Source organism: Callorhinus ursinus, unplaced genomic scaffold (genome assembly GCF_003265705.2).
Source record: "Callorhinus ursinus isolate GAN/ISIS: 27379988/994484 unplaced genomic scaffold, GSC_fseal_2.0 scaffold65, whole genome shotgun sequence".
Lineage (NCBI taxonomy): Eukaryota > Metazoa > Chordata > Mammalia > Carnivora > Otariidae > Callorhinus > Callorhinus ursinus.
In genome coordinates this window covers 6,795,906-6,811,874 of record NW_027397127.1, presented here as the reverse complement: position 1 = coordinate 6,811,874, position 15,969 = coordinate 6,795,906, and the positions used below count along the sequence as shown (strand labels likewise).

General features: G+C 46.1%; 1 long non-coding RNA gene across 2 annotated transcripts in view; it reads right to left on the bottom strand.

Moving 5' to 3' along the window:
- The window catches only part of LOC112810158 (uncharacterized), a 33,222-nt gene extending 19,835 nt beyond the window's left edge, over nucleotides 1–13,387 (bottom strand). Inside the window, exon 1 of one of the 2 annotated variants that reach the window (XR_003204777.2) lies at nucleotides 13,055–13,387. This is a non-coding gene — a long non-coding RNA (uncharacterized lncRNA). Of the gene's footprint in view, nucleotides 1–11,574; nucleotides 11,676–13,054 lie in introns of those variants that run through there. The other variant, XR_003204776.2, reaches the window with a different exon arrangement.
- Between the last annotated feature and the right edge of the window lie 2,582 nt (nucleotides 13,388–15,969).

Genomic DNA, 15,969 nt, shown 5'->3' with positions numbered 1-15,969 from the left:
TAGCAGAATGCCCTCTAGGTCTATTCATGTTGTTGCAAATAGCAAGATTTCATTTTTTATGGCCGAGTAATATTCCATTGTATTTATTTACCACATCGTCTTTATCTTTTTATTTGTCAATGGACATTTAGGCTGCTTGCACATCTTGGCTATTGTAAATACTGCTGTGCTGAACATAGGAATGCACATCTCTTTCCAAATTTGTGTTTTTGTTTTCTTGCGATAAATATCTAAAGTGGAATTGTTGAATCTCATGGTAGTTCTACTTTAATTTTTGGAGGAACCTTCATATTATTTTCCATAATAGCTGCACCAATTTACATTTCCACCAACACCGCATAAAGGTTCCCTAGTCTCCACATCCTTGCCAATGCTTGTGATTTCTTGTCTTTTTGATAACAGTCATTTCGACATGTGAGGTGATATCTTGTAGTTTTGATTGGCATTTCCCTGATGCTGAGTGATGTGGAGCATCTTTTCATGTGTCTGTTGGCCATCTGGATGTCTTCTTTGGAAAAATGTCTATTCAAGTCCTGTCTATTTTTTATTTTTTTAATCTTTTTTTTAAGGATTTTCTTTATTTGCCAGAGAGAGAGAGAGAGAGAGAGAGCACTAGCAGGAGGAGCAGCAGGCAGAGGGAGAAGCAGACTCCCCGCTGAGCAGGGAGCCCGACACTGGGCTCGATCCCAGGACCCTGGGATCATGACCTGAGCCAAAAGCAGATGCTTAACCCACTGAACCACCCAGGTGCCCCACTCTGTCCATTTTTAAATTGGACTTTGGTTTTTTTTTAATATATATATTAAGTTGTAGGAGTTCTTTATCTATTTGAGATGTTAACCCCTTATCAAATATATTATTTGCAAGTATGTTGCTTTTTCATTTTATTGATGGTTTCCTTCACTATGCAAAAGCTTTTTATTTTTTATTTTTTTAAGATTTTATTTACTTATTTGGGGGGGCAGGAGCAGAGGGAGAGGAAGAAGCAGGTTCCCCACTAAGCTAGGAGCCAGATTCAGGGCTCGATCCCAGGACCCTGAGATTATGCCCTGAGCTGAAGTCAGATGCTTAGCTGACTGAGCTGTCCCCAGGTGCCCCGCAAAATCTTTTTAGTTCAATTTAGTCTCATTTATTTATTTTTGCTTGTCTTGTCCTTGCCTGAGGAGACAGAGTAAAAAATACCACTGAAACCAACATCAAAGAACTTACTGCCTGTGTTTTCTTCTAGGATTTTTATGGTTTCAGGTCTCACATTTAGGTCTTTAATCTATTTTGAGTTTATTTTTACGTATGGTGTAAGAAAGTGGTCCAATTTCATTCTTTTGTGGGTAGCTGTCCAGTTTTCCCAATAGCATTTATTGAGGAGACTGTATTTTCCCCATTGTATATTCTTGCCCCTTTTGTCATAGATTAATTGACCGTGTAAGTGTGGGTTTATTTCTGGGCTTTCTATTCTGTTCCATTGATCTGTCTGTTTTTGTACCAATACCATACTGTTTTGATCACTACAGTTTTGTAGTATAGTTTGAAATCTGAGCACATGATACCTCCAGCTTTTTTTTTTTTCCCTCAAGCTTGCTTTGTCTATTCAGGGTCTTTTGTGGTTTCATACAAGTTTTAGGATGAGTTGTAATGGTCCTGGAAAGAATGTCATTGGTATTTTGATAGGGATTGCACTGAATCTGTAGATTGCTTTGAGCAGTATGGGCATTTTAACAGTATTCATTCTTCCAATCCATGAGCATGTTATATCTTCCCATTTATTTTGTCACCTTCAATTTCTTTCATCAACATATCACAAGTTTCAGAGGACAGGTCTGTCACCTCCTTGGCTAAATTTATTTCTAGGTATTTTATTCTTTTTGATGCAATTGTAAATGGGATTTTTTTTTAATTTCTCTTTCTGCTGCTTCATTATTAGCGTGCAGGAATGCAAGGGATTTCTGTATATTGATTTTGTATCCTGCAAACTTACTGAATTCAATTATCAGGTCTAACGGTTTTTTGGTGGAATCTTTAGGTTTGCTTTATATAGTCATATCACCTGCAAATAGTGAAAGTTTGACTTGTTCTTTACCAATTTGGATGCCTTTTATTTCTTTTCCTTGCCTACTTGCTGTGGCTAGGACTTCCAATACTATGTTGAATAAAAATGGCAAGGGTGGGCATCCTTGTCTTGTTCCTAACTGTAGAGAAAAAGCTTTGAGCTTTCCATCATCTAATATGATGTTAGCTGTGGGTTTGTCATACAGGTCTTTATTATGTTGAGGTAAGTTCCATGTATACACACTTCGTTGAGGGTTGTTATCATGAATGGATGTTGGATTTTGTCAAATGCCTTTTTTAAGGTTTATTTATTTATTTGGGAGAAGGAGAGAGTGAATGGGGTAAGGGATAGAGGGAGAGGGAAAGAGACCCTCAAGCAGACTCCCCGCTGAGCATGGAGCCTGATGCAGAACTCGATACCATGACCCTGTGATCACGACCTGAGCCAAAACCAAGAGTCAGACGCTTAATCAACTGTGCCCACCCAGGCGCCCCTCAAATACTTTTTCTGCATCTATTGTGAGGATCATGATTTTTATCCTTTGTTTTGCTAATGTGTTGTATCATGTTGATTAGTTTGTGGGTATTAAGCCATCTTTGCATCCCTGGAATAAATCCCCCTTTATTGTTGTGAATGATCCTTTTACTGTATTGTTGAAGACAGTTTGCTAATATCCCGTTGAAGATTTTTACATCTATGTTCATCACATATATTGACCTATAATTGTCTTTCCTTCTTCCTTCCTTTCTTCTTTCTTTCTCTTTTAGTTTTTTCTTTCTTTCTTTCTTTCTTTCTTTCTTTCTTTCTTTCTTTCTTTCTTTCTTTCTTTCTTTCTTTCTTTCTCTTTCTTCTCTCTCTCTCTCTCTCTTTCTTTCTTTCATAGTGTCTTTGTCTGGTTTAAGTATCAGGGTAATGCAGGCCTCATAGAATGAGTTTAGAAGCATTCCTTCCCCTTAAAATTTTTGCCATAGTTTGAGAAGGACAAGTATTAACTCTTCTTTAAATGTTTGGTAGAATTTGCCTGTGAAGCCATCTGATCATGCAGTTTTGTTTTGTTCCTTTGCCTTTCTGTGATATTGGTTGTAACTTCTCTTTCATTTCTGATGAATTTATTTGGGCCCTCTCTCTTTTTTTCTCATGATGAGTCTGGCTAAAGGTTTATCAATTTCATCTATCTTTTCAAAGAACCAGCTCTGAGTTTTATTGGACTTTTCTATTTTTTCCTATTTCATTTATTTCCAATCTGATCTTTATTATTTCCTTTCTCCTACTAACTTTGGGTTTTATTTTTTTCTTTTTCTAGTTCCTTTAGGTCTAAGGTTAGATTGTTTATTTGAGATTTTTCTTGGTTCTTGAGGTGAATGTGTATTGCTATAAACTACCCTCTTAGAACTGCTTTTGCTGTGTCTTAAAGATTTTGGAATGTTGTGTTTTCATTTTCATTTGTCTCAAGGTAATTTTTTTATTTCCTCAATTTTTTTTAAAGATTTTATTTATTTATTTGACAGAGAAAGTGAGAGAGCACAAGCAGGGGGAGCGGCAGGCAGAGGGAGAAGCAGCTTCCCACCGAGCAGGGAGCCCAATGCAGGACTCCATCCCAGGACCCTGGGATTGTGACCTGAGCCGAAGGCCACACTTAACCAACTGAGCCACCCAGGCACCCTTTATTTCCTCTTTAATTTCTTCATTGACCCATTGGTTACTTATTTATTTATTTTTAAAGATTTTATTTATTTGACAGAGAGAGACACAGCGAGAGAGGGAACACAAGCAGGGGGAGTGGGAGAGGGAGAAGCAGGCCTCCCACCGAGCAGGGAGCCCGATGTGGGGCTCGATCCCAGGACCCTGGGACCATGACCTGAGCCGAAGGCAGACACTTAACGACTGAGCCACCCAGGCGCCCCTGACCCATTGGTTATTTAGAAGCATGTTGTTTAGTCTCCACATTTTGTGTTTTTACCCCCAGGTTTTTTCCTGTAATTAATTTCTAGTTTCAGAGTGTTGTGGTCAGAAAAGATGCTTGATATGATTTCAGTCTTCTTAAATTTATTGAGACTTGTTTGGTTGGAGAAGAATGTGTACTCTGCTGTTTTTAAAATTACAAAATTAATTTTAAAAAACCTTACAATTAACATAGTGTTATATTAGTTTCAGGTGTACTGTATAGTGATTCAACAATTTTATCCATTACTCAGTGCTCATTATAAGTGTACTCTTTGGAGTGCCTGGGTGGCTTAGCCGGTTAAGCGTCTGCCTTTGGCTCAGGTCACAATCCCAGGGTCCTGGGATCGAGCCCCACATCTGGCTCCCTGCTCCACGGGAAGCCTGCTTCTCCCTCTCCCACTCCCCCTGCTTGTGCTCGCTCTCTTTCTGTCAAATAAATAAATAAAATCTTAAAAACAAAATAAGTGTACTCCTTAATCCCCATCACCTATTTCACCCACCCCTCCACCCACCTCCCCTCTGGTAACCATCAGTTTGTTCTCTAGAGTTAAGAGTCTGTTTCCTAGCTTGTCTCCTGTTCATCGGTTTTGTTTCTTAAATTCCACATATGAGGGGCACCTGGGTGGCTCAGTTGGTTAAGCATCTGCCTTCAGCTCAGGACATGATCCCAGGGTCCTGGGATCGAGCCCCACATCAGGCTCCCTGCCCAGCAGGAAGCCTGCTTCTCCCTCTCCCACTCCCCTTGCTTGTGTTCCCTCTCTCACTGTGTCTCTCTCTATCAAATAAATAAATAAAATCTTTTAAAAAAATAAATAAAAAAATAAATTCCACATATGAGTAAAATCATACATTCTCTGCTATTGTTAAATGAAATATTCTGTATATACCTATTACGTCCATCTGGTCTAATATATTGTTTTAGGCCAATGTTTCCTTATTCATTTTCTGTCTGGATGATCTACTGATGTAAGTGGGGGTATTAAAGTCTCCTATTGTTATTGTATTACTGTCCATTTCTCCCTTTGTGTCGGTTAATATTGGCTTTATATATTTAGGTGCTCTTATGTTGGGTGTGTAAATATCTGCAAGCATTCTACCTTCTTGTTGGATTGATCTCTTTATCATATGTAATGCCCTTCTTCGTCTCTTGTTACCGCCTGTGATTTAAAGTAATTTTGGTCGGATATAAGTATCACTACCCCAGCTTTCTGTGGCCATTTGCATGGAGTGTCTTTTTCCATCCCTTCACTTTCAGTTTGTGCCTGTCTTAGATTTGAAGTGAACCTCTTATAAGCAACATATAAATGGATCTTGTTGCTTTTTTTTTTTATCCATTCAGCCACCCTAGTTTGATGGGAGCAGTTAGTTCATTTACATTTTAAATAATTATTGCCATTTTTAAATTTGTTTTCTGGTGGTTTTTGTAGTTCTTTTCTTGCTCACTTCCCTTGCAATTTGATGACTTTCTTTAGTGTTATGTTTGGATTCCTTTCCCTTTATTTTTTGTGTATTTATTATAGGTTGTTGGTGTGTGGTTATCATGAAGTTCACATTTAATAACATATATATATATATATATATATATATATATATATATATATAGCAGTCTATTTAAAGTTGGTGGTCCCTTAAGTTTGAACACTCTTTTTTTAAAGATTTCATTCATTTTTATTTGAGAGAGAGAGTGAGTGAGAGAGAGAACATGAGCAGGGGGGCAGAGGGAGAGGGAGAAGCCGACTCCCCACTGAGCAGGGAGCCCGATGCGGGGCTCAAATCCAGGACCCTGAGATTGTGACCTGAGCCAAAGGCAGACACTTAACTGGCTAAGCCACCCAGGAGCCCCTAAGTTTGATCACATTCTCAAAGCACTACACTTTTACTCCCAATACCCACATTTTATGTTTTTGATGTCATATTTTATACATCTTTGTGTGTGTATCGCTTAACAAATTATTGTAGATATGGTTGATTTTACAACTTTTATCTTTTAACCTTCAGATTAGCCTTTTTTAAAAAAGATTTTATTTATTTATTTATTTATTTATTTATTTATTTATCAGAAAGAGAGCAAGCACAAGCAGGGGGAGCGGCAGGCAGAGGGAGAAGCAGACTCCCTGTTGAGCAAGGAGCCCAATGTGGGGCTCAATCCTAGGACCCCGGGATCATGACCTGAGTCGAAGGCAGCCACTTAACTGACTGAGCCACCCAGGCGTTCCCTCAGATTAGCTTTATAAGTGGTTGATCTACTACCTTTACTATATATTTGCCTTTACCAGTGGGATTTTTTTCTTTGATATATTTTCCTATTTCTGGTTTTGGCCTTTTTTTTCTAGTTAAAGAAGTCCCCTTAATATTTCTTATAAAGCCAGTTTAGTGGTGATGAGTTCCTTTAGCTTTTGCCTGTCTGGGAAACTCTTTATCTCCCCTTCAATTGTGAATGATTACATTGCCAGGTAGAGTATTCTTTGTTGAAAATTTTTTCCTTTCAGCACTTTGAATATATCATGCTACTTTCTTCCTGCCTGCAAAATTTCTGCTGAGAAATCTGCTGAAAGTTTTATGGGGTACTTTTCTCTCCAGGCTTTTAAGATTCTCTCTTTATTTTTAATTTTTGACATTTTAATTATAATATGTTTTTGTATGGATCTCTTTGGGTTTGTCTTGTTTGGGACTCTCCGTGATTTCTGGACCTAGATGTATGTTTTCTTCTCCAGGTTAGGGAAGTTTTCAGGAGTTACTTCTTCAAATCAGTTTTCTGCACACTTTCTCTGTCTCTTCTCCTTCTGGGACCCTTACAATGTGATCGCTAATAAGCTTGACGTTGTCCCAGAGGTCCCTTAAACTAATGTCATGTAAACCTTCTTTTTTCTGTTTGCTGTTCAGTTTGGGTGATCTCTACCTGTCTTCCAGATTGCTGATCCATTCATCTGTATCATCTGATCTGCTATTTATTCCCTCTAGTGTATTTTTTTCATTTCTGTCATTGTATTCTTTAGCTCTGATCACTACTTTCTTGGTTGAAATCCTCACTGTGTTCACCCATTCTTCTCCTGAGTTCAGTAATCATCTTTATGATCATTACTTTGAACTCTCAGTCAGGTAGATTGCTTATTTCTGTTTCGTTTAGTTCGCTTCCTGAAGTTTTGTCTTGTTATTTCATTTGGAACATACTCAGCTGTCTTCTCATTTTGTCTAACTCTCTCTGTGCCTGTTTCTATGTATTAGGTAGTTCAGCGCGGGCTCATAGTCTTGAAGGGGGTAGCCTTAGAGGTAGGAGATGTCCTTTTGAGACCCAAAAGCACAATACTCCCCTGACCACCAGAGGTAGCTGCTGCAGGGGTGTCCCCTCTGTGGGCTGTATCCACTATCCTTTGGTGGCGGGGCTGTGACTGCTTTAAGTGCCCCAGTGGGCAGCACTGGCCCTTGGCCTGGCTGGCTGCAAGGCCCAGTCTTAGCCGCTAATGGCGTGTTATTGGGAGATGGTGGCCCCCGGCCCAGCCAGCCGTGAGGCCCACCAGCAACTCACCAAAATTGTACTTGTCAAGGTCCCTGGTTCCCTCCAAGCTACCAACTCCAGTGGTCAATTGTCTGTTCTTGACCTACTAGGCCTCTCAACACCAGTTGTCGCCTTGATCACTCACTCCTTGAAACTCTATCTCACGGGGCACCTGGGTGGCTCAGTCATTAAGCATCTGCCTTTGGCTCAGGTCATGATCCCAGGGTCCTGGGATCGAGCCCCGCATCAGGCTCCCTGCTCCATGGGAAGCCTGCTTCTCCTTCTCTCACTCTCCCTGCTTGTGTTCCTGCTCTCGCTATCTCTCTCTCTGTCAAATAAATAAAGAAAAGAAAAGAAAAGAAAAGAAAAGAAAAGAAAAGAAAAGAAAAGAAAAGAAAAGCAAAGAAAAGAAAAGAAAAGAAAAGAAACTCTGTCTCACAACTTCTTTGGGACTCCTCCACACTTTCTTGGTTTTTCCTACCTCACAGGGTGCTCCTTCTCAGTCTGCTTTGCACGGTCCTTCTCATCTTTGTGATCTCGAAATATTGGAGTGTTCAGGGTTTATATAGGTGATATATATATGGTATATCAAATACACAAATATATGATAAATCAAATATATCAACTCCCCTACTTCAAATCTTTTGATATTTGCCCACTGTCCACAGCAATAGTTTTCAAACTTGTGTGTAGGTGGTATTTGTTTTTTAAAGATTTTATTTATTTATTTGAAAGGGAGAGCACATGAGAGAGGGGAGGGTCAGAGGGAGAAGCAGACTCCCTGCCAAGCAGGGAACCCGATGCGGGACTCGATCCCAGGACTCCAGGATCATGACCTGAGCTGAAGGCAGCCGCCCAACCAACCGAGCCACCCAGGCCCAGTATTTTTTTTTTAAACAGTGGTACTTTAAGGCCCCTGGGGGGCTCAGTCGGTTAAGTGTCCCACTCTTAATTTTGGCTCAGGTCATGATCTCGGGGTTGTGATGTCAAGCCGTGCATTAGGCTCCACGTTGGGTGCAGAGCCTGTTTAAGATGCTCTCTCTCCCTCTGCTCCTCCCTCCTCCCTCACTCTCTAAAAAAAAAAAAAAATTCTTTTAAATAAATAAATAAGTGGCGCTTTAAAAATCATTTTTGAAACTCACAAACCAACAAACCAAACTTTTTAACACAAGTCAGTGTGGAGCGACTCCTAGCCGGAGAGGACGGAGCTCCAACAGCTCTGGCCACCTGGCGTCCTCAGTGGGACTTTAGTACTCCAGGAACCACAGTTGGAAAACCTGCAGGATAAAGCCCACCCTCTTACAACACAGACACAACACCAACAATAAGACAGTACCTCTCCGTGCTCTGGGCCCTGCTCCCCTGCCCGTCTCAGGTCTGACCGCCCCGCCTTGGTCTCTGTGCTTCAGCCATGGCCCGCTGGCAGCATGTCCATGGGCACCCGCAGCAGTTTCGGCCCTTGATGCCCAGATGTCTTGTCCCCTGGGGGAATGTGCTCGCCTCCCTGCCATGCCTCTCAGTCTGACAAACATACTTGTTAAGAGGCAACGCAAAAGTCAGCACTGTCTCTGTGAAGTCTGGCTTGACTCCTCCAGGAGGTCCTAGGGGGGCCTTCTTCAAACTCAGAGCACTCCAAGAGTTGCTTGCTCTTGGCCTGGGTGCCTCAAGGGCAGGGATCTTACTCTGCTTATCTCTGGATGCCACAGTGCCTGGTTTGTAACAGGTGCCCAATCAATGTTTGGAGAATGGCTGGGTAGACTCAAGTGATGGTTTGGACTCTATTAATAGACCCTATTAATATGTCGCTTTAAGCAACAGGACTAACTAGATAGGGCTATCTTTACTGATAAGCATGAAATAAACTGAGCCTGGTGGCTTAATTTCTTCTCTCCTAGCCTGGAAGCCATAAACAATGTGTCCCCTCTGTCCCAGGTTCCGGAGGGGGGAAAGAGGTTTCTGAAAGCCAGCTGCAGTTGGCGGCTTTCCTGAGTCATATCTGGCCTGAGTGGGAGCCCCACAGGACCTCCAAGTTATCCAGCACACAATGGCTACAATGTGCTGGGCTGCAGGAGTGAAGAGAACAATTTCTATAGTCTCCGTATTGTTTACACTAACTTCACAGAAGCATTTCACACCAGTGGAGGGGCGCCAGCCTGAGCAGACTATCAACACAGGGAAAGGGGTGGGGGATGGTGGAGAGGGAAGTCTATAAATTCAACACAAACCCTCCCTGGAAAACAGACTGAGGTGGCTCCCACTAAGCTCCTTGATGTTTTGTTTTGTTTCGTTTTGTTTACAAAAAGGTTGTGAGGGGGAGAAAGGGGACTTAAAAATAACAGCTCCTATTTATTTAGCATTTACTGTGTACCAGGGATTGTACTGATGATTTTCTGTATATGGTATCATTTATCTTTTAAAGGATTTTATTTATTTATTTGAGAGAAAGAGAAAGAACACGGGTGGGGGGAGAGCAGAGGGAGAGTGACAAGCAGACTCTGCACTGAGCGTGGAGCCCAATGTGGGGCTCGATCCCAAGACTCTGAAATCATGACCTGAGCCGAAATCAAGAGTCAGATGGTTAACTGACTGAGCCACCCAGGCGTGCCCCCTGTATATGGTATCATTTAGTTCCTCATAATCTCTTGAGATGGATACTACTATCACTGCTCTCGTTTCGCAGATGGAGAAACTGAGGCACAGTGAGTCCAAGTAGCTTGCCTGAGGTTACACAGGAGCAAGCCAGGATTCAGTCTTGTTTCAGGGCCCATGCCTTTAACCACTGCACAACACTGTCCCCCATTGGTTGTACAAAGGCAATTGAGCTGTGGTCCCGCTCCTCGGGGAGCTGACAAAGATGGTAGCCAGAGACTCACACAACACCCTCAAGGAGAGAGAATATGACCATAACTACACAGGGCAGAAATAGACAGTGAAGCCCAGAGAGGTTCACCAGAGTTGGTGCTGGGGACCGTTGGCAACAGAGTGGGGGCAAGTGAGGAACTCTTCCTAGAGGTGCTGACCCGTGCACTGAGACAGATTCTTGTACACCCATATTCGCCGCATTATTCACAATGGCCAAAAAGGTGGAAATCCAAATGTCTCTCAAAGGATGAATGGATAGACAAAATGTGGTGTACACATCCAGTGGAGTTTCACTCAGCCTTAAAAAAGAATGGAATTCTGAGAAGAAAACAGAGAGGGAGACGATCCACAAGAGACTCTTGACTCCGGGAAACAAACTGAGGGTTACGGAAAGGGAAGTTGGTAGAGGGATGGGGTAACTGGGTGATGGGCATTAAGGACGGCACGTGATGTGATGAGCACTGGATGTTATACGCAACTAATGAATCGCTCAACACTACACCAAAAACTAACGCTGTAATATGTTGGCTAATTGAATTTAAATAAAAAAATAAAAATAAATTTTTTAAAAAGAATGGAATTCTGACACATGCCACAACATGGATGAACTTCGTCATGACGACATTACGCTGAGTCAAAGAAGCCAGACACAAAAGGACAAATAGTGTAAGATTCCATTTATGTGAGGTATGGAGAAGAGTCAAATTCCTGGAGACAGAAAGTGGCATAGTGCTTACCAGGGGCTGACGGCAGGAAGGAATGGGGAGTCCCTGTTCACTGGGTACAGAGTCTCAGTTTGGGATGATGGAAAAGTTCTAGAGATGGACAGTGCCAATGGTGGCACAGCAAATGTGTATGGACTTCCCGCCACTGAACTGTACACTTAAAAACGGTTAAAATGGTAAAAAAAAAAAAGAGAGAGAGAATGAAATGAAAACAGACTCAGCAGCAGCCTGGTCTACAGAGCTTGCAGCCCACAGGGAAGGGTGGTGGGTTTTGAGACCCCTGAACAGAGAGCTTCGGACGGCAGAAACTGGTCCCTAGGAGAGGAGCGGCAGTGAGTGCGCGTTGCCTGAAGAGGGAGCCAGAGAGCTCTGGGATGGTGAGTTTCTCCAGTCACCTCCTCCCCCTCCCCCGCCAGCCCCGCCCCACCCCCCACTCCCCTCTGCGGGGGCGCGCCTGCGCGCGCGCACTCGCTCGCTCACTCACTCACTCACTCACTCACCTAGGCCACTCCAGAGCGGACGGTGCCAGCAGAGGCGGCAGCTGGGTGTGGTCGGACTCGCAGGGAGTCCTGGGGAATCCCTACAACTGAGCAAAGGTCACACCCTCCTCTCCCAGCTTCTCCAGGGAACACTCCCTCCCCTCTGAGGCCCGAGCTAGTTGGTTCTCCAGTGGAGAGACTTGTCAGAGGCGCTACTTGTCCCGTCCTCAGAATTGTCCTGGGCGGGGGGGGGGGGGGGGGGGGGAGGAGGCAGCTCAGGCCAGCGAAAGGATCAGGGTTGGGTTCCCCCCATTCTACCCCTGGGCACGGTATTGGACCTCTCTGGGCCGCCGTTCCCTTGTCTTTACAACGTGATTAACAATAGCACGGGGACTATCTTACAAGTGTCGCGGGGATTAGACGAGATGTGCCCAGTGCTTGCAACAGTGCCGGCTCAGAGTGAGTGTGAAAGAGGTATCGGCTCCTAATCTCTCCCCAAAGGGGCTGTGATGATTGATTACACAGAGAAGGTTGAAAGCACGCAGGACCCCATGGGCCTGTGAGTGGGGCTAGCTAATAATAATTGTAGTAATAATAATGATGATGATGATGATAACGTTAATACCAAAGCCCGGGGACCCTGGACAGTCAGAAGAACGTGGAGCCACGGAGCCCTGCCAGAGAACGGAAAGCCACGGTTTGGGGTCTCTAGGGAAGACAGTGGCAGCCAGTCCCCAGAGAGTTCTGTCCTGCAACACCCCCCCCCCCCCGCTCCCCAGGCGGTTGTTCAGTGGCTCAGGCAGCCATTCAGTGAGGCGTATGGGAAGGGAAGCGAAGAACGAAGAACGAGTGTTAGAGAGCCGGTGCCACTGTTGGCCTTCCACGAGTGGGAGGCCTTCAGGGAAGGGGAAGGGGGCAGGTCCGCCCCGGAGTCTTGGAGTCTTCGGGGACAAGCTATACAGTACCAGCCTCTGTTTCTATTCCTCCCCTCTTGGTGTGGAAGCTTTGTTTTTGTAGCTGGAGAGGAAAAGCTTGGGCGGGGCCGTGCTTTGCAGCACCAGGAACCACAAACCCGCCCCCGGATTGAGGGTACAGAATGTACCCAGACTGCAAACCACACCCTTGTGGCCTGGGGAGGCCCCTGGGGCGGGCTGGGGAAACTGTCACACTACATTGTTTGAGTGCACCCCGTGCCTAGCAACCGGCCTGGGGTTCCACCGCACTCAAGACAATGGGATGTCCCAAGGGGTCAGGACTGACCAGAGGGGTTCCCAGGACTGAGGATCTCTCTGATCTGAAGAGAGGTCCACGGACCCCTGACCCCCCCTCCTGGTGCCAGATTAGGTCTGGAGCTGGCACAGGATAGAGCTTCTGGCCCAAGGCCACCATGAGGGGACGTTCCCGGCCACAGCCAAACGCTCCTCCTCCCCACCCCCCACCAATTTTGGGGGATGGATTCTGCCTCCCCCCACCTGTGTGCACCACCCCCCAGGAGGCCTACCTAGGATTTCCAGAGCAGTGGAGGGAGCGACGCCGATGGGACATGTGGGGAAGATGGAGATGGTTCCCTGAAGCCTGAAGTGACTTGAAAATGAAAGATTGGGAGAGGGCCAAACCCACAGCCGGCTGGAGAGGGGGGAGGACTTCCAGTCGGACAGGTCGGGGGAAGAAGGTCCTGTGAAACCAGGAGGAAATTCAGCAGCAACAAGTGCAAGGGGGTTGTTAGTGACAAAACCTAACAACATAATTTAGCTCAACACAAATAAACAAGAAAAACACCAAGCGAAGGAGGGAGTTGACCACAAGTTGAATATGAATCAGCCTCAAAATAGAGCATGGCTCACTTATGTCGGCCACATTTTCCAAACCAAAGATCAGGGCACAAATTTGACAAGAATGAGTGTACTTGTGAGGAAACAAGCCTGAGTATTTGCAACTGAGACTCTCCCCAGCAGACTGAGGTCCTAGGCTCACTGAGACTGTGCTCTCTTTAATCTAATCGTCCTCAGAGAGCTGTGTCCAGAATCGGGGGTGAATGGAGAAGGTTTAGAAGAGGAAGAAAGAGATGAAAAATTGGGGCCAATATCGGGAAAGCAGAAGCAGCACGAGGAGGTAGACAGGGCTCAGGTACAAACGTCCAGCCGCTGGACCCTGAGTGACGGTGCAGCATCAGGAAACCTACGTAACCTCTCTGAGCTCCAGTTTCCTGGTCTTTAAAACCGGGATAATAATATCTGCCATAAAGACTGTCGTGCAGGGGACACCTGGGTGGCTTAGTCAGTTAGGCGGCCAACTCTTGATCTCAGCTCCGGTCTTGATCTCAGGGTCGTGAGTTCGAGCCCCACATTGGGCTATGCGCTGGGCGTGGAGCCTGCTTTAAAAAAAAGACAATGTTGTGAAGACTTAAATGATTCCAGAATGTGTAAAGTACCAAATACATAGTAGGTCCTCAATAAATGCGTAGTTGTCAGTTTGGAGAAAGGGAAGAATAGTATGTGAGAAGATTTTATGAGGAGGCTACTAAATGGTTGTTCCATGGAAACTGGAACAAGGAGAAATGGACTGTGGCTGGAGTAGGAAGGATTTGGGTGGCGGTGGGTAAGAACCTGGTGACCATCAGAAGTGGCAAAAGTGGCAGCTGACAGGCTGTTAGGCAGGATTTGTTTGGCCCCAACAGTGTTTTCCAAAATTCTGAATTAGTTGCCAACCTTTTTTAAAAGTGGAAGATTTCACATAAAAATCCAGAGTTCTTGGCGTTTCTTGAAAAAATCAGAAAAATCTAGCAACTCTGGACCCACATGTCCGCATGACGACAAGTGTGGGAGGGAAGCGAAGGCTGCTTCTCTTAGGAGGTCTCTCACACTGGTGCTCCTCAAACTGTCACGTGCTGAAGAAATCTGTTCCAAGGCAGATGCTAATATCCAGAATGGGCAAATCCAGGGAGACAGAAAGTAGTGGTTGCCCATGGCTGGAGGGAGGTGGGAATGCGGACTCATACTGCTAATGGGCATGGGGTTTCTTTTGGGGGTAATGAAAATGAAACCAGGTATTTAGAGGCGGTAGTTGCACAAAACTGTAAAAACCACTGAACTGTATGCTTCACAAGGGTAAATTCCGTGGTCTGTGAATTATACCTTAAGAAAGCTGTTCCTTTAAAAATGCAGATGATGATTCCCTAGGGCTGAGGTGGGACTGAAGATTCTACATTTCTAACAAGCACCCGGGTTCGTGCCATGCTTGCTGGTCCTGGGACCAGCTCTGTGCCACCCGTGCAACCGCTGGTTCGCAACCTCTGCTGCACACTGGAACCACCTGGGGAGTTTTTAAAACTACCCATGCCTGGATCCCACCCTCACCCGCCCCCCCCCCCCCGATTCTGATAACAGGAATCTGGGATGAGGCCCTGGGCATTAGGATTTCTGAAGCTGCCCAGGTGATTCTACTTTGCAGCCAAACCTGAGAACCAACTGTCTTACATCCTGGCCACTTTCCCCTTTCCGGTTACCTGCGCCTGGGTGCGCCCGAGGCATCTGACCCCGGCTCGGCTCCAACCACCCTCTCCCCTCCCACCACCCAAGCTTGGCTTCCCAGCCCCGGCCCGGTCGGCCTGGCCCTGCGCCACGCCCCCTCCCGCCTTAATCCCACCGGAGTTCTGGGTTTCTGGAGCCCAAACTTTCCTCCCCCCGCCCCTCCCCAGGTCCCTGGCCAGTGACTGTGGTTCTGTTTCCCGGGGCGAGCTGGGGTGAGGGCATTTGTCGGAGGCTTTTGGAAAATCTAAAGAACTCCGATCCTCCCAGGGGCCTCCGGTAAGCAAGCCGGGACTCCCCGGGAGCCCAGGCAGGGCTGCCCGGCCGCCGCCGCCGCCGCCGCCGCCGCCGCCGCCGCCGCCGCCAGGGCCGGCCTCCCCGCCACGCCCTTGTCTGGCGGCCGCATGGCAGCCCACATGCCCGCCCGCTCCCCGCTTCCCCGGGCAGCAGCGCGTGGGAAGACATGTGCTCACAGGGGAGGGTGAGCAGAGGCGTGCGCGGCCGGTCTACGGGGACTGGGAAGCCGCCCGAGAGCCCACGGCGGCGCCCCGCCCCCCCCAGGGGACGGAGGAGCGAGGAGTGAGGGCGGGGCAGAAAGTGGGCGGGCGCGGGGCGGAGCCCTTCCCCCGGGGCTCCCTGGGTAATCCGCGCTTGCGTGCGAGCCTCACTGAGCGGCAGCCCGGAGCGAGGTCCAGACGTGGGCAAGTCATTCCAAGTGAAAAGAGGTTATAACCACAGAAAGACAGAACATTTCGTTCTGAGTGGGAGGAAGACAGCTGGGCAAGGCCAATGGAAAGGCCCCCCCAGCCAGCCTTGCTTTTACAGGACTGATACCACTTCCCAGATGTTTTAAGCATAACATCTCTATCTCCCCCCCCCCACTCATTTG